Consider the following 24126-nt stretch of genomic DNA (forward strand, 5'->3'; position numbering starts at 1 on the left):
TCAAATATATATTCGAAAGTTCTTGTAACTCAGTACACACGACAGTCACCACATACAAAAGCCAGACTGAACAAACGTTGACCATTTGCCACACGCACTTTATGAGCGTGTGTCTGCTTATTCTTATCTCTGCTGCCTATTTCTCACATAGCACCAAACCCAGCACATAAAAGAGTCTCAAAGTCAGTTCAATGAAGAAAATAAATAGTTTTTCCATAACATTAAATAATGATCATTGCTACAGAACAGATATTAAACCAAGGGCAATTACTACATCTCTACTGAAGTCTGAAGAGGGCAGAGAGGAAGTGTACCTCCCCTAAAGAGGCGGGTTAGATAGGAGCATGTGCTTTGCCTGCTGGCTGGAGTAGGTAAACTGGGGAAAGTATACACGTTCCCTTCCTAGAAGCTCTTTGCTCTCTTGCCCTGGATAGCACCGTCCAAACATAACAGCACAGAGTGTGAGCTTGGAAAGCCTTTTCTAGCTTAAAGATGCCAACTCCAGGCTTAACAAAGGAAGCGGGGGAGGGGAATGATGAGTGATTATGAAGGAAAAAGGAAGGGAGGCATACACAGAAAGTAAGACCACTGGTGATCACTTATCATTTGTAGGTAAAGCCAGAGCAGCACAGACCATGCCCTGAAACATTTGGCACCAGGTCCATTTCTCAAAGAAAAACAGTAAGGCAAAAGCATAGGCAAGGTGCTGTTCATTTGTGGCGCTCCCCGCTTTCTACCTGCATCCCGTGCCACGGTAAGTTACTGCCGTGGGTCCTCCTGCCACTGTTCTCCACCTGCTCTCAAATATCAAGCATCCTTTTCTTCTTTTTATCACCACAATCTGCCAGTTCTACGTTCTGGTCATTTGAGCACCTAGTGTTCCAGGGAATCGCTGAAAAACAATGTGTGCCATGCCTGAAAATATAACTTTCCTAAACCTTTGAGGTCACTGCAGACCTTCAACGCTTGTAAAATCAATTCATGTGGAAGGCTGCGGTGTGCTGCTCTAGCTGTTGGTAAATTCCCTCTTTTTTTCCTGTCCCGGCCACGGTTTACTGTGAGAAGAGCATATCATTGAGACAAGCCACTAGTTTAGAACAGGAGTCTGTTCTCAGCGCCATGATGAGGAGGACTTTCTTAAACACACCTCTGACTCTGTCCCCTACTCAGCCAGTGCACTTCAGCGCAGAGAACTATCTATTCCCACAGCCCATCAGCTGCCCAGTACATCGTGAGCTCAAGGATCACAGTTCAGCTGTGGCCATCATCTCTACACTTTGTTTCAGCATTTCCTCAAGATGAGAAAGGTGCTGCGTATTCCCTGGAAACTGGTAGCACCGGGTTGGCTTCCGGCTGCATCGTTCCGTCACAAAGCCTTCACGGTCCGCAGCTACCAAGACAGGCCACAGGATAAAGATGGAAAGATGCTTGCCATGTGAATATGGCAACCTGAGTTTGTCCTCTGGGATCCGCATAAAGGTAGAAGGAGAGACACACATCACAGCGTTGCCTCCTGAAGTCCACACAAGCGCCATGGTGCATCCACACACGCCAATGAGAAAAGCTTCTAAAGCCGCCATGTTCTTGGATCTTATCTAAACCAGCATTCTGCCCATTCCCATCCAAAGTATCCTTTCTAATCCCAAAAATGGTGGCTAGCCACAAGGCAGACCTCTTCCCTTAGAGCCCAAGCGTTCAGTGATAAACAGACAAGCCCTCACCAAGCTCTCCTCCCTGAACTAGTGCCAAAAGCTGACTCATTCTCTGCGTGACACGGGTGTCTCACCCAACCATAAAGCAAAATATCTGCTGCCGTGTCCCAGATTGTGATCGCTCTTCCACGCTCTAGCCCAGTGATAGGACGCAACAGCCAACCACATCCTAAACTTCTGGTTTGTCTTTAACTTTCCAGCTGATTTTCCAAGTGTCTTGTCAATGGGGTTCCCACTCCTGTTTTCCCCACGGGAGTGTCTTAACAAGACTGGTGGAGTTGTCAACTCTCCCTGCCATTAGCAATGTAGTAACACAGGGAATCTGTAAGGGAGGTATGACCATCCACCTGTCCTGGAAAACATCAGTGACGTAACAGAGACGCCAACCGCACTTTGTTTGAACATGACACAAAAACACTCATGGCTTCACGCCACTATTGGGCACAGTTTCATAACAGGCTGATTAAGGATATGCTCCCAATGGAGCCCACGAGTGCATGAATGGTGAACCCAGTACTAGAACTGATTTCGGTTTGTCATGTTTTCATACACTCTACGCAGATTCCCTTGTTATAACGCATATAGATTCACATTTTATATTTCCATTGAGATTTGCTTCCCTATACATGCTGTTGGCACACTGGACCTGGCATTTACATCACTACAGGCTGAACTCCACTTCATGGTATAGAACCATCCACTCGAAGAATCCAAAATATTTTATACTTAAAGCATTCCGGATTTCAGAGTTCAAACTGGGGGAGGGGGGTGCTCAACTTGTGTTCTGTCCACTTTTTTGGACCATTTTTTAATAACTGGTCAAACTTCATAAAACAGGAAAACAAGTTATTAGCAGCAGTAGTACAGCTTGGAACGCAGCTCAGTGGTAGGCTGCTTGTCCATGCATGAAATCGCAGCTACTCACACACGGAAGTGGGGCACACAGCAATAGTACAACATACTTTAACAACTAGAGACTAAACAAGTAAGATAGAATGTATATTAAACATGAGATTGGCCTTAACAAAATGTAGGTTATATATGCTGATCAATAGTCTTTGGAGCATGAATGCAATCTTTATATTATAGTGAATTTTACAAAAATATACCAGGTGACTGGGCTCTGCAGTTAAAAAGACCAGTTCATCTTCCAGAAGACCTGGGTTCAATTCCCAGGACCCAGATGGTGTTTCACAACCATCTCTAACTCCAGTCCTAAGGGGATCTGATCTCTTCCTATGGCTTCCAAAAGCACAGCATGCAGGCAGTGCACAGATACGCATGCAGGCAAAAGATCCATACACATATTATGACAAGAAATGTTAAAAAAAATGATTTTAAGAAAATATAACAGAATTCCTCCTGAAATCATAATTACTCCCCTACCTCAAGGCCCTACACAAGCTCTACCACTCCAAGATGCTTCTCTGACCTCATTGCTGATCCCTCCCCCCTCCCTCCCCCCTCCCTCCCCCCTCCCCCTACCCCACCCCCTTCCCCCAAGTATCTACAGAATATCATACTAACCACTCTCCTTGATTTCTGAACACACCCGAACATAGCCCACCCTACAGGCCAGACTTTGTACTGACTGTTCGTTCTACCTACAGTTCTCTCCCTTGTGTATATACGTAAGTAACTTCCTTTACTTTCTTTTAAGTCTCTGAGGTTACCTTCTCCACGAGGCATATTATACTTTTCTTACTTATTTGACTTATTATCTGTCTCCTAGCCCTCAATGGAATGAAAAGTCCACGTGGTCAGCATTCGCTGTTTTATTCACTGGTACATAGCCAGCACCAAGATCAGACACTAATTCATAAAACCCAGTTTAATGAATAAATGAACAAATGAAATTCTTCTTTTTCTCTTGTAACCAACAATCTACTTCTTTCTTTAAGAAGTAAACAGAAAATCATAAGCTATCAAAATTTAAAGCAAAAAAAAAAATATATTATAGGAACAAATCATGTTAAAACCAAACAAGATCAGGAGCTGACTTAAAGCTTAGGAAGCCTAAGTTCAGAGAATCAGTTTGAAAGCCAACCAGCCCATGAAAGAGATGAAGTATACAGTTTTCTAATGACCATGCCTTCTCAGGCCTGTTTCATTCCACACAATAGGCATATCCAGAGATATTCTGCCAATATATGCAAGCACATCATGAACATACAGGTTGAACAAATCCAGAAGAGCTTAAGGGTGTTTTCCCATCAAGTGAAATATTCTTCATATAAAAGTTAGCAGTCTGAAATGTAGGTGTGGAACTGGATGCTTACAATCCTAGCACTTGGAGGAACTCAAGTTTCAGACCAACCAATGCCACAAAAAAAGACCCAAGGTCATGATTTTTTAAGACATTGTTATCCTTTTTATACACGGGTACGTATGTGTGTTTGCCTGGGTTTCTGGGCACCACAATGTGTGTATGTGTGAATTTGCCTGTGGAGACAAGAAGATGATGTTGGATCCTCCAAAACTGGTTGCGAGCCACCTGACTGGGTGCTGGGGACCAGCCCAGGCCATCTGCAAGAGCAACAATCACTCTTAAGTCCTGAGGCCTCTCTACAGCATGACTTGGATCATAATGCTGACTGCCATTGATGCTAATTTCCCTAGTGGGCTGTTTAACCTCGACCTTAAACATCCTGGGATTTCAAGTTACCATGGAAATGAGTCACATCTGGGAGGGGGTTTCTAGGAGGGCTCCATGGATGTGGAAAAACTCACTCACAGATAAGCAATTGTAGATGAATAATCCCACAGGCTGGGGTTCCAGATTAAATATGGAGAAGCAGGCCAGATGACCAGGAGTACACATCACTCTCAGCTTCCTGGCCTTGGACACAGTCTAGCAATCTTCCCTGCCAGGTGGGCTATTCTCCCTTTAGCCATAACTCTAACTAGCCCTGCCATCCTTAAGTCGGATATCAAGCACAGCAACAATAAACAGGCATAGACATCTGATCTAGCCCAGTTGGTTAACTTGCCTGCTTCTGCAAGTTAGGACCACATTTTAATCTCAAAAATGTCCTTGGCTGGAAACAAAAATTACTTAGTCATCCTATTTATAAAGGAGATAAATACATTTTACTCTTACTCAGATATGCTGACCAAGCTCTTGAGGACGTTGGTAGACTGAGTGTTGGAAAGGAAACAACTATAATTAATATCTACTGGCCAGCACTAGAAGTGAACTGTTACAAACCCTTTTTTCACAAACTTCACACATACAAAGTCCGGACCTTCATCAGGCTCCCTGTGCAATAAAACTGTACAGAATGCATTGATGCATCAAATATTTTCTTATGTGCTCCCTGGAGGGGCGGGGGCGGGAACTGGGACCAAAACCCAACTGGAGACAGGAGACAGTACAGAAAACAAAAGCTCTCCTATTGTCCTCTTGCCCAAACTACAAGAATGTGGAGTCAAGACTATACAGAAGCATTTGTGTTCTGGCCTCTCTGGAAACATCCAAGAACTGTGTCTAACATTAGATGGTGAATCGGGCATTCATGTGTGTGAGCAGCGTGTAAACATTCAGTCTACGAGCAAGTTTTGGAGCAACTGTCCTCCCAAGTCACAGGAGTCATCCTAATTTGTGTCAGTCTTAAATAAAGGATAGGAGGTTAATTCTTGTTCTCATGAAGACAGTAATAGGGGCTCAGAGCCACAACAGACACTTGGTGACTTAGCACAGCTTCCCTCTATGTGTGTAAATAGATCAAGAGATCTTTTCTCTTCCCTGCTATGTCTTTTCCTTGTCATTTTCCAGATTCAAATGTTTTCTCATTTTCTTACTGTATATTTAAGAATAAAAGGCTGGCGGTAAGCAAGACTTGAAATCTTGTGTCACGTAGGCATGGTGGTACACACCTGAAATCCCAGTTTTCGGGGGTGGGGGAGGAGCTAAGGCAAAAGGATCTCAAATTCAGACCCAGCCTAGACCATATGAGGCCCTGTCTCAAAGAAAGAAAGAAGAGAGGAGAAAAGAAAGGGAAGCTTGGATCAAGAGAGCACTGCTGAATATAGCCAAGACTCCTTAATTTATGGAGTGATCACATAATTTATCATCCCAACCAGGACACGTTTAGAAGTGGACATAAAGTTTGGAGTGACAAACTGGTACCATCACAGGCAAACCAGAAGGTCTGGTCAGCCTTCTAACCTCTCGTTTGCATTGTTCGTTCACATCCTGACACAAACAGTTTCCTGGGCCTGAGGAAGCCACCCTGCCCCTGCTACAGCAGCTCCGCTTCACGCCTAGGCCTAACAACAACAAAGCAGCCTGGACTGCTAGGCCCTGGCCAACACACCACACAGAACTAGTCCCCACCACCTCCCCTATTCCCAAGTAAGCAGGCAGCAATTCAAGCACTGAGCACGACAAGTCAGGCCAGGCCCAGGGCAAGTCCCAAGCCAGGAGCGTGCTTTCTTCTAAAGGAGCAATTCACGACAGAGATGGCCACCACGTGAGGGCACAGACAGCAGACACAGATTCAGTAGCAAGGGTTTAAGATATCAAATCACTACTCTGAGGACACAGTACACACAACACCCGGCAGAGCCCAAAAGCCATCTCTCCTACACAACAGTCTCCAAGAAGGAAAACCATCGTGTCTGTCCTCAAGTACAGGAACAACTTGGGTTTCTTTCTCCATTTGCTGAAGTCAGTGGCGCAAAAGACTCTGAAAGGACTATAAGAATGAATGTTTTCCTCCTTAGGGCACATGCACAAGTTCTTAGAACTCTTGTTTATTTCAAGCCATTGGTTCAGATCAAGCAAGCACTGTTTGATCACTGAGTTTAGTCTTGTGGCTGGTAAATATCACTTCACTACAGTATTTTCCCTCACATTCATGACAAGGGAAAAACGGCTTTTTTATCAAATTGCAATCTAGACCTCCAATATTGGAGGAAGCCAAAAACCTACAGCTGGATTAACAGACCATCCAAAGGACTTCAAGTTCCTCACTGACATCGCAGTGCTCCACCGAGACCCACTGCCAGTGGCTAGGAACAAGTAAACATCATGGAAACTGAGTAATGTCCATAGTTGAGAGTTTGGGTGCCAATGCTGGGGGTCAGGGAACCACCTGCCAAGGAGCTAGGAAAGAAACAAACTCAAACTGATGCAGATGAAACCAAATCCTTGCAGCCAGGAGACACTGTGAGTCCAAGGTACCACATATGTGCAAGGGCCGAGAGAAGTGGGACTAACTCCGTATCCCCTCCCCCTAAAGTTCAAAGGCATCTGCGTTGCTGTAACTGTTTAAACTGTCTTACCTGAGCCAATGTAGTAATAAAACAAAGAATTCAGTGGCGAGTTTTGAAATATTAAGAAGAAAAAGAAATTAGTTAGGCTGCTGGATAACAAATGTCTCCTGGAAGAGGTCAAAATTACGTTTCTCTCCCCTTTCACTCACTCTCTTCCACCTCCCAATAAAAAAGAGTACAGAAACGCCCCTTTCTGCCTGGCTCCTCCGCTAGCAGCACCATCTGCCCCCACACTATACAAACAATCTCTGCAGGGATCATCTGATGACCAAACACATTAGCAAGGTCCAGATCTTCACAGCATCCACAATATCAATTTCCCCATCCGATTAGGCCTCTTGCTCCCATAACTCTAGGCACAAACTCCAGAACTAAGCTTGCTTTCTTGTAAGCGAGTGACAGGGATATTTTAAAGATAACCTCTTGGCACATGAAGCCATCTGTTGGGGGAGGGGGAAGGAGAGCAAAAGAGAGAGAGGCTGACTGACTCTCTAGGCAATAGAAGAAATGAGCCCTTCAGGGAATAGGAGAAGCAGCAAAAAGAAAATCGTATTTATAAGGCAAACAAATACACCAAATTTCACAATTTCTAATAAAGAACTACTGGTTAGTCTATTTTTCTTCCAAATGACAAAGTACAACAAATAAAAACTATTCAAGGAAAAAACAAACAAACAAAACAAGTTTTGCACTTTGGCAAAGGCATACGTACAAGAATTCCAAGTTTGCATGACTCTAGAAGAGCAAAGCAGAAATCTTATCCACAAAGGCTAAAGGCCTCGGTGAAGTTTGCCTCTTGTCCACCTCTGTCCATACGATCACCGACGCTGTCCTTTTCCAAGTTTATTAATGACTGAACCCTTATAACTCTACTCGTGAGATCTCTGTTCTGACTCCAAAGACTCCCAACTCGAAAAGAAATAACTGTGCCTGTGACGGTCTTCCTAAAATTAATCATAATAAACGAAAAGCAGCTGAGCACCGCTAACAGTGAAGGCAAGGCATAAGCAGCCAGACCTCTGCAGCTGCACGTCCTCCCAAATGTCTACGTCTAAATCTGCAGCCGGGGTTTGCTCCAGGCCCCAGGCTCCGGCAGAGGATGCTCACCACACATTCCAAACAGAAAGCAAACGAAACCTCCTCTCCCTCCAGTGATGCTCACACGAGCCCCCAAGTCCCAGTTCCTGGGGATCACCGAATCAGCAGGCGCGTCCGGCGCACCGGTCCGCGGCGTCCGTGGCGCTTCTGGGGGTAGAATGTCAAATGAATGACGGCGCCAGGGCGCGATGGGGCGAGACAAAGCCACCGCCCGCTACCTGCAGCGCGAGCCCAAGGCGCCTGCCGCGCACTCACCTGAGCAGGCGGGCTGCGGATGGGGACCCGGCCGAGGCGGGAGCGCGCCCCCGCAGTTGCCGCTAGCCGCCAGCGCGCGCCGCGGGGAGGCGGGCGGCCGCGTGTGGCTAGCAGCTCCGGGCTGCGGCGGCGGCGGCGGTCACCGAGCCCACCGTACGCCCCGGGCGGGCAAGTGTCTCAGTGGCCGTCCTCGGCTCGCCTCTGAGCTGGCATCCTCCTAGCACACCGCGACCCTCAGCGCTCCCGGGGTGGCTCTGAACCGCCGCCCACCCGCGGTTACGCCGCGCGACCTACAGCCGATTGTGTCGAGTCAGCGGCGGCGGGGACGCGCGGAGCCATGTCTCCCCGCGTTCGGGGGCCCCGGGCACCCATTCCACCGGTTCTCCAGGCGTCGCCCGCGAGCCGCGCACCAGCCGCCCGCGTCCCCTCACGGTCGCTCGCCTCCCCCGCATCGCCACGGGTCCCCGGCCCGCTCACCTCCAGCCCCGCGCTGCCGCCGCGGCCGTGTCCGCTAGACTCCCGGGCGGCATCTGCCCGCACCACGGTGGGGGCGCAGGGCGGGGGACCTGCCTGCACGTCGGGGACCCAGGAGCTCGACCAAGCAGAGCGGGAGAAGCACTAGACCCGCGCCCGCCCGCCCGCGGGATCTCCCTGAGGACCGCGCTCCAGAGCCGGGCGGGTGCCGCTGGGCGGAGGACGGGTTAGGCTGCTGGAGAGAAAGACGTGAGCATTCCTAGAGGCGCCGCGAAGGATGAAGGGGACCCGCTGAGGTCATGCAGACAAGTCCGTTCCTAAATCTCACTGAAAAGCTGAGTCGGGGGCGGCATGCCTCACTTTCCCCATCTGTAAGGACATATATCACCTACACGGGGTGTGGTCAAGATGAAAAAATTGTATTATTAAAATCTCATTTGGCTTAGGACACTAAAAACTAATTTTGCTATACAGATACTTGGCGCTTTCCATGTATTTCTTCTGTAACATCTTCTTTTGAATCAGTCTTAGTTTAGGGGGGAAAAAAACAACTGTGTAATGCTGAAATACATGCCTATGCCCCCACAGTGCTTGCATGTTGCCTATCTAGACATGGGAAAGAGCTACTTGGTTCTGTAGCTTAAGTGCATTTATGCAGGAAGTAAAATAATAAACCTCACCCCCCCCCCAAATAATGGATCTCTGTGCGTTTTGAATGTGTGTTCAGTATTCTGTATCTCCCCAGCTACCCTTTTCTAGTAACAGTGGTTCCTATCTCTCCCTCACCCACAAAGAGTCTTTTTGGTTCCCTGGGTACTGGCAGACCCTAAGGAAAGCCAGCCATCATATTCCAAACCACAGTTCCAAAAACAAAGTCTGAGGCTTTCCTTGGACCAGTTCAGAAAATGTAAAGCTATTAAACGTAGCATAACTAAATCTGGAAGACCTAAGCCAGGCAACAAGGACCACGAGAGTTTGCCAAGGAGCTAACTTGGGCAAGGAAGGTTGAGACGGAGAAGATAGGGCAAACACGTCAAATTCTGTCCCCTTTGATTTCAAATCAGCTTCATTTATGTTCTTTCGAGGGTCAGAGACCAGCCCGATGCCTTTGTCCCTAAATCACAGGCGTCATGGATGAACCTCATCCTACCAAAGGCTCAATTCCATTTCCTACTGGTAGGCCTGCCGTCAGTCTCATCTATAATAGGAATCCCGTAGAACACCAGGAGCCAGTCTCTTTCTACCAGCAACCCTGTACCTGTAATGCTTAGTTAGCATCCATAATGATTAATTACTGTCACAACCCTATCTTTCAACTAAAAAGTATAAAAATGGATAGAGGTAAAGTGGATCACTATGGGTGCCATGCTTTGTTTGTTTTGTTTTGTTTTGTTTTCTTAGACACAGAAAGCTGTCTCGTCTCGACTGTCTAAAACTTCCAACATAGCAACCACCGTGACCGAAGTGACAAAATCTGTAACAAAGTCATGCTAAGATCATAAGACTGCAAAGCCTGACGGCCACCGCTACTCAGTGTGGGCCTCACTTGATGAGGCCTCTGACTGGGGCTCAGTCTTTCCCTGTCCCATTTGTTCCAAGAAAGAACTCAAACTCGTCAACTGGCTTGACATTGGCTAGTATTCCTTTTTCACTCACTGAAATACTTCCCCACCTAGCTAGACTCTAAGCATCTAAAGGTTACTTTCTCAGGGTATTCACATGGCCCTTAACATCACGCTCATCAGTGTCCTAATCTTTCATAGCCCTAAGTTCTCTCCTTTTTCTTTGGCTGTGATCAAGCGTGTGGGTACTTACCCACTGAAATGCATATATCAAGAAATTTAAATAGCCGAGGCTTCCCAGGCCTGTACAGGGGCCCTAGAGACATACCTATGTGGTTTTATACATTTATGGAAGTTTCAAACATAAGATTTTTTTTGTTTTGTTTTGTCTCAAGAAATGTGTTGCAGAGTGAATGTTTGGGAACCCCCCCACCCCTGCCCTGAGTCAGAGGCTGGAAACCTAACCCCCAATATGATGATATTACAGGAGATGAGGTAGGCTGCACCATAATGCATGGGACTGGGGCAGGGGGTGGGGGCGGGGATGCTGGCACAGAGACCCTGGAGAGCTCGCCCTCTTCTACCTCTTTCTAGCATACAAAGGAAACCTAACACTTTACAACCCACCAGAACCCAGCCATGCCAGCCCCTTGATCTTGGACAACACCTTGAGAGCCATGAAAAAAATAAGTTTCTGTTACATATAATGCACCCAATTCGATGCAGCTTGTACTAATGCAAGACTTGTCCCTTTTGGTTCCCAGTCTCCCAGAAGGCCCAGACAGCATGGGGCCGGAAGGGTGGGCTTCTCCACAAGAAGGTCAGAGAAGGATGAAGCATGGGTGCCCCAAGTGAACACAGACCGAGGTCCGTGTCACAAGATCTTCAGTCCAGCCAGGGTGCAGGGAAAGGAGATTCTCTCAGCAATAAGTGTTACTGTTCTTTTAGCTGGGCTGCCAGCACAAGGTCAGGTGGCATCAGGGAGCTCAAGGCTCTGAAAGTGAGCCAGGCAGCAAGGAGGGCCTGGTGAGTCAGGCGGCTGCTTCAGGAACACCCAGCAGCAGTAGCTTAGGTGGAAAAGTAACTTTTATTCCCCTGGCTCAGTTGTTGTCTGAGAGGTTTACTGTCTCCTTCTGCTAACCTAAGCCTCGTCCTGGAAGCTTCTAGGCTCTATACAATCTAACCTAGGCCTAAAATGCTTTCAGCCTGAGACTTACTGCTCACCTTTACGTCCTTTTTCTGAGCTCTGGGCTAGCTGATTCAATTCAGCTGTTTTGGCTCAAACTCCTCTCCCAGCTGATTTATTTGATCTGGCCTCTCTCTCCACCTGGAATTTTTCGGCTTGGCCTCAAACTAACTCAGCAATCTGCTCTAATCTCCTGGATGCTTCTCGCTTTCCCAGCTCGTTCAGTCCTCACCTGCTGTCTCTCTCTGTTTCTCTCTCTCTCTCTGTCTCTCTCTCTCTCTGTCTCTCTCTCTCTCTCTCTCATCTTCATCTCTCTCTCTCTCGTCCTCTCTCTCCTCATTCTCGCTCTACTCTCTCTCTCTCTCTCTCTCTCCTCTCCTCTCCTCTCTTCTCTGTTACTGTCCTAGCTACTTCAGTCCTCACCTGGTGTCTCTCTCTGTTTCTGTCTGTCTCTCTCTCTCTCTCTCCTCTCCTCTCCTCTCCTCTCTTCTCTGTTACTGTCCTAGCTACAAAACTGCCTCTTAAGTAGCTTTCCTTTCTTCTCTTCTCAGGAGAGTTGGGTGTATCCTGTTCTGTCAAATCTTCTCTGATTTGTTACCTTTTCTGCCACTCAATTAGCATCACTTTCAAATAAGCTTTTCTTTACCAGGCTGGCCTTGAACTCCTGGATTAAAGGCATGCTTGTATTCCAGCTGGATCACACAGACCTAGAAGGTCTTTGGATGTGATCTCTTGCCACAATAGCCATGTTCTGAATTAACATGCCTCTATACTTGGGACTCTCCACAGACGGGCTCTGAGGTAGGTGGAGCAGAGCAAAAGATGGCGCTGACTCGCTGGGGAACAACAGAAACTTGCAACAGCTTCTAGTAGTGACCACCACGCTGGCTCTGCAGAGACTGCCAGGCTAGAAGCCTAGTCCAGGGAGAAAGAAGGCCTTTCTTTCCCGGGTGCTACAGTTCAGAATAAACTGCCAGTGGCAGTGGGAGGGGCTTTGGGCATGAATGTGTCTCATTGGCTGGGACTAGGAGGCTGGCAGGGCTCTCTTTCCATAGGGAAAAGTAATGAGCTCACGTGACTGACCACCTGTACCCCCCTGGGGGTTGTCTCCAGCTCCTGAGGCTGGCACAGAAACAGAAGAGAGCTCTGTCCCACGTCTTCCGCTCTCAGGATGAGAGTTTACATCCCAACGTTGAGATTTCCGGAGTTTGAACATGCTCCATCTCGGCAGTTCCACTGAGGCGGTTCCACGCCAGTTCCTCTGAGGCGGTTCCACGCCAGTTCCTCTGGAGGCACGATCCACGATCCCCACAGCCTTTCTTCAGCCTTATTTCTCCTTTATCATAATTCTCCTCGTGGCTGGCAGGACTGGAACAGTTTGAGAACATTTTGGGCTCTGATGGTGAGGAAGTCAAGTTCCTTCAGTTTAGTAAATGGATATGGTCCTTGACAAATCCTACACCTTCATGCTTAATAGCTCAAAGAAAGTGCATTTCCAAATTTGGAAGAAAAAAAAAAAATGTGTGACATCCCCAGTAGTGATTTTTGCATTGGAAATAAACTCCTAAACCAAAAATAGAAATTTGATCATGTGAAAAGAAAACAGAAGAGTATAAACCCAGACTGTAAAGGAGAGTGACAGCAGAGAGGCCTATAGGGGATTAAGGAAGTTTATAATATTGTGAGGTTTTGAAATGTGCCATCTGAGGTCCATTTTTAAATTCTAAATGAAACACTGTACCTCCTCCTGTATTCATGGTGTCTTTTTTCTTAAGAATTTCTCTGAATTGGTAATGTTTAGTCCCCACTAAACTGTTCTTAATTTTGCCTGTGTTTGTAGCATAACTGTATCATTCAAAGAGTTGAAACTTTAAAGAAATTAATAATATAAGTACAATATGGCCTTAGAGCATCTATTTATGTAGCAGTTCATCTATAAACTATAATAGGAAAGTTAATAAATGCTTGTAACTAAGGGAGCCATTTAAATGCCTATTTTTAATCATATATATATATATATATATATATTCACGTGTGTGTGCATGTGTGTGTGTGTGCACCTATATAGACATGCAGGTTGTATGATGGTACTTGTGGGGGAAGGGGGGTTAGTTGTTGTTTGAAAGATTTGTATGAGTGTCTGTGTGTCTCCATGAGTTTGTGTGCACCATGAATTTTATATGTCTGTGTGATTCCATGAGCTTGTGTACACCATGAGCATGCAGATGCCCATGGAGACAGAGGACAGCAGATTCCCTGGAACTAGAGTTACAGGTGGCTGTGAGCTTCGTGTTCTGGGTCCTGGATACTAAACCTGATTCCTTTGCAGGAACAGGAGTCACTCTTAACCCCTGATCCATCTCTCCATCCAAATTATTGACAGTAGGTTTGGGAGGGGGGAGCACGCGCTCTCGTCTTTTTTACTTTTTTGAGATAGGGTCCCGTTTTGTAGACCTGGCTAGCCTACATAGGCCTAGCTGCGTAGACCACATAGACTACATAGACCAGACTGGCCTCAAACTCACAGAGATGCTGCCTGCCAAGTGTCAGGATTAAAGGCATATGCCACCATGCCCAAATAACCTCTGGTTTCTCTACTTACAGTCTACCTCCTTTGGAATGAGGTCTGGCCTCCCTATACTCCAAGCTAGGTGGTCCAGGATCTTCCAGGGATTCTCTTGTCTCTGTCTCCCATTTCCAGGTAGAACCAGAGTGATTTCAGATGTTTGTGCTTCTGTGTTTGCTGTTTATCACAGCAGTTATGATTAGCTTATCATGCCATGATTCATAGATGCCCAAAAGAGACTGTAAGGATGAATGATTTTGGTCCTAAACTACAGCATCAGGCCACAAGACTTTTCTGTTAGTCAGTTAGGCAGGTTTTTGAGACATGGTCTTACCCATCACAAGCCAACCTCAAATTTGTACTGATCCTCTTGTGTCCGTCTTGTGAGTGCTAAAATTATTCGTGTGTGCCACTATATCCACTTGTGCTATTTTAAAAGTAACTTTCCTTATCTGAAGACTTTTGTTTTTAATGCACTGTTTTTATAAACTTTAATCATTTGTTTACTCAAACAAGTTAAGTGTTTCTGAGACTACCTCAAAGACATGAGTGCAGTGTGGATAAATTTGTTATGTCGTTGCAAACGCATCATCGTTATTAATACTTCCGTGGCTCTGGTGCTTTCTGTTGTTCCTGATTCTAAATGGGTCTTTCCTTTTTGTTAACAAACTTTATTTTTAATCTAAAAGAAAAGCCAAATTAGTAAAATTACTGTAATACTTTAAAGAGAGTTTTAGAATTAATTCTCAACCCTTCTCATTTAAAAATACTCAGATTCCAACGTTTTTTCTACTGGCTCCAAGCTGAGAATGGTGGCTACTGCAATTACCTGGCAGCAGCTCCATTACTATAATAGAGGGCCTTGGTAACCTTCAGCATGCTTGCTCCATGGGCCATCTGCAGTGCCTAAACGGAAGAAGGTTGACTGGTTGCCCCTCTGGACACTCAGTGGGGCCTTATTTCATGAAGCCTGTGGTTGTTGAGACTCATCCTTTGAGTCTCCAGCTTGCAAGAGGCTGGGAGTGGTTCCTCACAAGCCTGGATTCCTCTCAGTTGCCAGTTGCTACTGACTCCTCTAAACTTCACATGAGTGTAAAAGTAACTTTTATTCACCTGATTCAGTTATTGCCTCCATCTGCTAAGCTAGGCCTGGCCTAGTCTTGGAAGCTTCTAGCCTTCTACAATCTAATCTAAGCCTAGAATGTTTTCAGCCTCTGAAACTTACTGCTGAATAAGCTCGCCCTTGCTAGCTCTTTCTGGACTCTGGTGGGCTGGTTCAACTCAGCTGTTCTGGCTCAAACTCCTCTCCAAGCTCACTATTTCAATCTGGATTCTCTCAGCGTCTGACTGAATTGCTCTGCTTGGCTTCATACTAGCTCTGGCAAAGTGTTCTAATCTTCTGGCTCCTTCTAATCCTCTGGCTCATCTGTCTTCACCTGAGTCCAGCTTGTTCTCTCTTTGCAACCTGTCTCTGTACAACTGTCCCAGAAAAACGTCCTCCTCTCGCCCCCACCCCACACGCCCCCACCCGTCTCTCTCTCTCTCTCTCTCTCTCTCTCTCTCTCTCTCTCTCTCTCTCTCTCTCTCTCTCTCTGTGTGTGTGTGTGTGTGTGTGTGTGTGTGTGTGTGTGCTGCTCACTCTTAAGTAACTTTTCTTTCCTCTCTGTTCCAGTCAGAGTTGGGCCTCTCCTATTCTGTCTCACTCTGTCAAATCTTTCTCTGATTCATCACTTTGTCTGTCCCTCAAATAGACATCACTTTCAAACATGGCTGCTTCCTTCTACAAACTAACTTTACCCTCATTGTTAGGGATTAGAGGTGTGTACTAAGGGCCTGTCTGTATTCCAGCCAGAGGGATTAAAGTTATATGCTAAGGGCATATCTATATTCCAGCCAGAGCAGCCATGTTGCTGGATTAAAATCCCTCTATACATGAGTGTGTGCATGTTCATGTCCAATAGCCTAGCTCAGCAAAGCTAGGCCCAGGGCTTCTCATCACCTCCATACCACACTGTACCTCATGCATCTGACCTCAGGGCTATGGCCTATGAAAGCTGTGGCACCCCTTACTAACCTTGAAATACAGTCAGTGCAAGAATCCATCCCTCTGGGCCAAAGTGAACAAAGGGCATATACTCTGAGGACGTATCTGTGGCCTTAAGGTCCTCTTCTGTTTCTGCATGCCTTCTCTCTCTGTGACCTGCCCTAATGGTCAGAGTTGTTCCTTCCTCCTCCTCGTCCTGTCTCCATAGGACTTCCTCTAGCTAGCAGCAGAGCCGTTGGACTTCCCAAGGTCCTGGTAGAGCGAAGGGTGGAAGAAGGAGGTTTGAAAGGAAACAGAATTAGAAGACCTTAAAAAAAAATCATCCTTGTATTACTGGTAAAATATATTGAATTTCTCAATAAGTTCAACATACAACTTATTATTTAAATAACTAGCTTCACTTTTATTACAGCCTCGTGGGAGAGAAAACTAAGACATAGAAAGGCCGTGTCCTTTGCCAGGAGTGTCATTATACCTCTGACTCTCTTGGCTTAGTCACTGTTCTATTGCCTTGACCAAGGCAACTCTTACAAAAGGAAACATCAAACTGGGGACTTGCTAACAGTTTCAGAGCTTTAGTCTGTTATCATGACAGGGAGCTTGGCAGGAGCATGGATCACTCATGGCACTGGAGCAGTAACTGGGTGCCACATCCTATTGTGCCGACCCAGAGAGGCTGGGACTGGTGGGATGGGCTTTAGAAACCTCACAGCCCACCCCCAGTGACACACCTCCCCCCAACAAGGTCACGCCTCCTAATCCTTCTTAACCAGTGTCACTCCCTGATGACTAAGCAGTCAAATAGATAAGCCTATGGAAGCCTTTCTTGCTTAACCACCCCAGCTTCAGCGTGCTTTGCATGATGGTGTGTTATCTCTGTGTTAGAAGAAGATAGCTCCAACATTGCTCTCTAGCCTGTGCTTCCTTAAGACAACTAAAATCAGCCCCGCTCTTAGTCTCATGGCTCACTTACTTGGCTTTCTCTTGTATTTGGTTAAGTAGTAGTTTTCTTCTTCCTGGCTTGGTCTGGAGCCCTAGCCTTGAGAGCCTGAAGCTGGAGAATTGGAAGTCTGGCCTAGTGTCGGTTATATAGAAAGACCTCTTCTCTAATTATTTTCTTTTTAATCTTCTTCTGCTCAAGAATTCTTACTTTCCAATTCTTTCTGCTCTTCCTTTGTACCTGCTAGTTTTACATCAACTGGTACAAGCTGGAGTCATCATTACAGAGGAGGGAGCCTCAGTTAAGAAAATGCCTCCATTTTAAGGCATTTAAATAGTGATCAATGGGGGGGTGGCAGTTTATTGTGGATGGTGCCACCCCTGAGCTGGTGGCCTTGGGTTCGATAAGAAAGCAGACTGAGGTCTGGGTATGGTGGCTCACGTCTTTAATCCCAGCACTTGGGAGGCAGAGGCAGGCGGATCACTGTGAGTTCGAGGCCAGCCTGATCTACAAAATGAGTCTAGGACAGGCAAGGATACACAGAGAGACCCTGTCTCGAAAAACAAAAACAAGAACAACAACAAAAAACAAAACAAAACAAAAAAGAAAGCAGGCTAGGCAAGCCAGAGGAAGTAAGCCAGTAAGCAGCACCCCTCCATGGCTTCTGCATCAGCTCCTGCCCAGGGGTCCTGCCCTGCTGAGTTCCTGTCCGGACTTCCTTTGATGATGGACAGCAATATGGAAGTGTAAGATGAATAAACCCTTTCCCCCTCACGTTGCTTTCATCATGGTGTTTTGTCACAGCTATAAAAACCGTAACACACCCTTATAGCATGTTCAATCATATAGGAAGAACCCCACATCTCTTGTTGACTGGTTGATTGTATTTTCACAATTTCTGATGACGAGAAGTAAAAGAAATTAAGATACAGAAAGTTGTAACCAAAAAATACCATGAAAATACTATATATACTATAATTTGCATATTTTAATTGGTTGGCAAATACTTCAGAAAAACCCAGGATTTCTAACTTGGTTTCAAACTTAACCCAAGACAGGATTCTGTTGATTGAGAAGTCTGTAAATGATGCTATAGCTTTTGGCCAAAGAAAAGACACTTTTCCCAGAAGCTGTATCATTACTGACAGTTGTGCCAAGAAGTTTGTGTTTTGCCTTAGTTCAAGGTCACACAGAGGTGACACAGCAATTAATCTAAGAAGAATTAAAGTGAAATGGGAGTGTAGAAAGTACATTGTGAAAGTAAAAGTGAAATAACAACAAATACAAGAGGCTTGACTACGGTGCCCTTTCAAGGATTCTTCTTTGAGTATATCCTGGACCACTGTGACAGCACAACAAACTTCTTTTCTGACCCTGGTTTTATCTGTAATCAAGCCAATCCTCAGACTCTGGTTTCACCTTTCTCCGCCTTTCTTTGTATCCTGGGAGGTTTAACCACATTGGCTCCACAGCGGCCCCTTCAGTCACTGGAAAAGGGGAGTGTCCCTCACAGTCACTCCTCCTTTATTCCCCCCACCCATCTCCCCATCCCTCCCCCCACCTCCCACCTCCCCCACCCCACTCTGCTTCAGGCAGTCCATTCATCCCCCACTGCTTTACCCGTCCTGGGCCCCAGGGACATGCCTTCCCCTTTGCTTCTTTGCTCAAGGATAACATCATCTTTCTGTTGCTCCCTGGGTGCCTTGGTCTTCCTTGTTTTCCTGACCCTGCCCAAGCCTCCTTGAAGGGACTTTTCATGACATTCCCACAGCACCCCAGCCCAGCAGGCCTTTTGTGTTCTACAAGGCATTCTGGCAGGCACTTTCAGGATATTCACACCTCGAGAAATGATCGAGTCACAGAAGTGCATTTGGACAAGACAGTCTTTATGACTCAGATCAATAGATTTCAAATCAATAGAACCTGAATCAATTGTCATTAGGTAATCTTAGCTCTACCTCTATTGAGTGTTTACCCTCTGTTTTGATACTGAATTTTATGTTTGTATTTTCACTTCTTGACCAGTAGATGAAGAGAATTTTTGGTCTTAGAACTTTTAGGTCATTGGTTCAAGGTTCTGACATCTGGTATAATAATAATAATAATAATAATAATAATAATAATAATAATAATAATAATAATAATGATGATGATGATGATAATGATAATGATAATAATAATAATAATAATAATAATAATAATAAGAAGAAGAAGAAGAAGAAGAAGAAGAAGAAGAAGAAGAATTGTAATAAGCTCCATGGTGAAAGGACAGAAATGGCTTTTGCAAGTTGTTCTCTGATGTCCACATATACATGCTATTGAATAACGCACACACACACACACACACACACACACACACATACACACACAGTACATATGTACACACACAGTCAACCACTTGAATAAATATAAAAAAATAAGGAATCCTCATGGAATACTATATGAATAATGAGAAGAAGCAAATTACAACTAAATAACAATATTAGTAATGGTCACGAGGAAGTACTGAATGAAAGACAACGGATGCAAAAGGGCATATATTGAAGTACGGGATGCAGCTGACTTGGTAAAGTGCTTCCCTAGGATGCACAAGACCCTGGGTTTGATCTCCAGCACCACAGGGACCAGGCTCAGTGCCACGCCCGTAATTCCACCATCGGGAGGACCAGAGTTCAAAATCATCATTAGCTATGACCTACAACACATCAGAGTTTATCTCAAAAACAACAAACAAACAAACAGCAATAACAACAAACTATATGGTTCAACAATAAGAGCAACAAAATGTAAAGCCAATCAGTGCCATTTCGAAGTCAGAACAGTGGTTACTTTGGGTAGAGCCGTGGCCATGAGGGTCTTCCTGGTGACTATTGATGCCTTCTGTAAACTGAGTGCTAGCCATGGAGGGGGATCCATTTATGAAAACTTGTTGGGGTATGTTTAAAATAGGGTGTGAGGTTTTGTACTTATCTTACAAATAAGATGTCCTGAGATCACTGATATCCAAGGTCACTCCTATTTTGGATGATGTTGTCGACCCCCTGACCAATCACCACTCCCCTCTAGTTGTCAAATAATGTACCAGTCAACACATCCCAAAAGCTGGTGCCATGACATCATCTCAAGCACAGATATCTCGTATCACAGCAATTTCCCATCAGCATCTTCTACTTGGTGGATAGTTTCCAGATGAAATACAACACTCTCAAATGATAGCACTCTGCTCCCATTCAAAGTACATGCTGAGAATTCATTTCTTTCTAAAAAAAGGTTTCATTGATGTCTTTTAAACTTTTTTAAAGCTCCATTTCCTTCTTGGTACACTAGCGCAATGATCTGTAATTGTAAATATGCTTGTGTTTTGGAGTTTCCTTGTGCACTTGCCAACTCAAAGTCTCATTATATGTGTAGTTTCTACCATGATTCCAATGCTTGTACTTCTTGATTAATATGTTCATGCCTGATTCCCAATGTGATATGTTAGGTAGCAGGCCTGTGGGAGGCAATCAGAGCATGAGCAAAGAATCTTGTTTAAAAAAAAAAATGGCCGAGGAAGCTTGCTTCCTTTTTCATCCCATGAAGATGAAAGATACTTTTATACCCATGAAGGTATCATCTATGAAGAAGGTGGTCCTTCACCGGGTACTCAGTCAGCCAGCATGTTCATCTTGGACTTTTAAGCCTCCAGAAATGTGAAAGCTGAATCAATTTGTCTATAAGCTACCCAGTTTATGTTATTTTGTGATAGCAGTCCAAATAGGTTAAGAGAATCTGCTATCTTTTTTTTCTTTTAGCATTTATTCATTTATTTTATGTGTATGAGTGCTCTGTCTGCATGTACACCTGCATGGCAGAAGAGGCATCACATCCTAGTATAGATGGTTGTGAGCCACTGTGTGGTTTCTGGGAATTGAACTCAGGACCTCTGGAAGAGCAGGCAGTGCTCTTAACCACTGAGCCATCTCTCTGCAGATATTTTATCGTCTAAATTTGGGGACCATGTCTATATCTTCCTTATCTTCTTTTTAAACAAACATGTACTCCAGTGCGTATAGCAGCTTTATTCAAATAGCAAAAATGTGGAAACAATTCAATGTCCAGAAACAATGAAATGCATAGATGAATATGGTGTATAAATGCAGCCTTAAGAGGAATGAATCTTAAGCCGGGCGTGGTGGCGCACGCCTTTAATCTCAGCACTCGGGAGGCAGAGGCAGGCAGATCTTCGTGAGTTCGAGGCCAGCCTGGTCTACAAAGCAAGTCCAGGACAGCCAAGGCTACAAAGAAAACCCCTGTCTCGAAAAAACAAACAAAAACCAAAAACCAAAAAAACAACAGACTGATTCTTAAAGACACTAGACTACAATAAGGCAGGAAAAGCTGGAGAAACAGGAGGTACCCTGGGTAATTGGGTAATCAGATTCAAAGATAGTAAGTGGAATAGCCATAGCTCTGGGGAAGGGGTCATGGAAAGCTGTTGGTCAACAGGAACTGAGGTTCAGATTGCAAAGATAAAAAGATTCTGGAAATAATGGCTATACCAGTGTGAATGTGCACCAACTGTACACTGAAAATGATTAAGATGGCAAAATTGATGTTTTCTGAAGTCTTATTCATCTTTTTACATAAAAATAAACTAAAGATTCATGCTATTAAGAACATAAAACCAATCTCAAGATCTGCAAAAATACCATGTTTCCAGTAGTCCCCCCCCCCCCCGAACTGGTGGTTAATGTTACCCTCATTTTCACATTTAGAGATAGAGTTCACTGAGCTCCTCATTGGTCCCTATTTACTGTGTCTGAAGAGACACTGTGCACCCCTTCAGGGCCACACAGGGTTCCTCAGCTTGTTGATTCAAAGCAGCCTCTTCCCTGTGAACTCCTTAGGACGCTGAGCCCTACCTGGCAACAGTTGCCATGCCGAAGAGACTTTGTTTAAACAGCACTCAGATGCAACAGTAAGGAGCACTAAAGAACCTGTGCAACTGGGACCTGGGGGGTGTTTCATTCTACTTGGCCTGGACTCTTGTAAACCAGAATATTGTTCTTCTCCAAGTAGTATCATGTAATTGCATCTTCTAATGGTTTAGAGTTTATTAGTTTGAGCATTTGACTGTTTTGGTTTAGTTTGTTTATAATAAACAAGATTTACCTCATGACCTAGCTATCGCATGAAACAGAAGCACCACATAGATCTCCTTTCTTAAGGAAGAATTCTAGCTATTATAATTTATTTCATGGATATTCAACATACAAAAATTTCCCAAACACTTAGTGTCAACATTACAAAATTAGAAAATTACACTATGGTTATGACTGTCCAAATATCCCCTTCACAACATTGTATTCATGACAATCAGACATTTAGTGCCAAGTTTTCTTATACAACTAAAAAGTCTCTGATCCACACTTTGAAATCCAGTTGCGAATACATTTTCCCAACGTTAACTGAAGCTGTCATTGTCACATCTTGATACCACACGAATACCACTGCTCATTGATTGTCTGCCCTGGGAATGGATGAAATGACACCTCGTGGCCTTCACAGCCAGCCAGAGTTAAATTTAAAGTGCATTCATTTAAGACAAGTCTCTTCTTAGGTGAACTACACTTTTATGATTGGAAGAATATAATAGTGATGGCCTTGGAAATTGACTATGCCCAAGTAACAAGAGATCTGGACAGCATATGACATTCTGGATGTTTGTTTCCTACAAGCAACAGAAACCAACGGAGCTATTTATCTTCCAGCTGCAGAGGTCAAAAGTCAGAGTCAGTTCCAATGAACTCAAGTAAGGGGTTGCCAGGCCTGTCCTCTGCAGATGTTAAGAGAGGATTAATTTTTTAAAAATATTTCCTTGTCTTTTCCAAATCTTCTAGAGGTCACCTACATTCTTTGGCTTGTGACCCTTTTCGTCTTCAAGGTTATTGACCCTATCTACCCCCTTTGACAGGTAATATGACATTCTCAGACAGCTGGGATTAAAGCACACTCTCTACTACAGATGGCTACATCTCCACGAAAAAAAAAAATACACTCATAAGATGATTCCGGATATAATTATAATATTAAATTTTCACTTTATTTATGTATGCATTATATATGTGTGTTTGAACATTCAAGGACACATAAACGTGTATAAACATGGACATTGAACTCCATTGTCATCCCCCTTCCTCTCTCATTCTCGACATTTCTTTTAGTCTCTCTCTGAACTTGGAGCTCATTTGACTGACTAGTGAGTTTCAGGGTTCCAACCCAGCACTGGGGTCACCGACGTTGCCTGGCTTTTATGTGGGTGCTGGGAATCACAACTCCGGTTCCAATGCTTGTATAGCAAGCATTTCTGTTGAATGATTATTAATGTTTAATAATGATTTATAATTTTAATAAATCAGCAGTTACTCCTTAAACCAGGTCTATACCCAAGTAACCACACAAAGAGAGTGGTATCTATTTAATTAGCCTATGGGACAAACTGAGCAATAATTACTCCATCCTAAACCTCCAAGCTAGTATAGCTTTTCCCATTCAGATTTCCCACATTATACTTGTTTTTTACTCATATCCTAGGTCTGGCTTGTTCCTCCTGGTGCTTCCCGGTCCTCTCTACATGTGTCCCACATGTCCTTCTTGCTTTGTCTCCTCCCCTCACTGGAACCGGATGTCTCACCCTATTTTCTGTTATTTCTCAGCACTGGCTAGTTGACTTTTATTGGTAACACAGAAAACAAATGGTGACATGTTACACAAACTTGAGAGGCAGGAGCTACTTAGAATAAACACCACAATGCAATGTCTGGATTGAAACCAGATAGTGGGGTAGAGAAACCAGCATTTGAGCGAGCGAGGACAAACTGTGCACAGCCCACAAGAACATGATGCCAGCACCTCACTGATCTGTCGCTGCAAGCCTCATATTAAAATCTGGCCAATGGCTTGTTAAGTGAGGGACACTCATCTAAGAAGAGTGATTTCAAGGTGTGGTTTGAGCTACACAGTCATTCTT

General features: G+C 44.7%; 1 protein-coding gene across 1 annotated transcript in view; it reads right to left on the bottom strand.

The window, feature by feature from the left end:
- Window positions 1-9031, bottom strand: part of Hecw2 (HECT, C2 and WW domain containing E3 ubiquitin protein ligase 2) — a 360925-nt gene extending 351894 nt beyond the window's left edge. Inside the window, exon 1 of the mRNA XM_051153821.1 lies at window positions 8820-9031. The gene's annotated coding sequence lies outside the window, so the exon portion shown is untranslated. The remainder of the gene's footprint in view (window positions 1-8819) is intronic.
- Window positions 9032-24126: the final 15095 nt, after the last annotated feature.

This window comes from Acomys russatus, chromosome 12, assembly GCF_903995435.1.
Source record: "Acomys russatus chromosome 12, mAcoRus1.1, whole genome shotgun sequence".
Taxonomy (NCBI): Eukaryota; Metazoa; Chordata; class Mammalia; order Rodentia; family Muridae; genus Acomys; species Acomys russatus.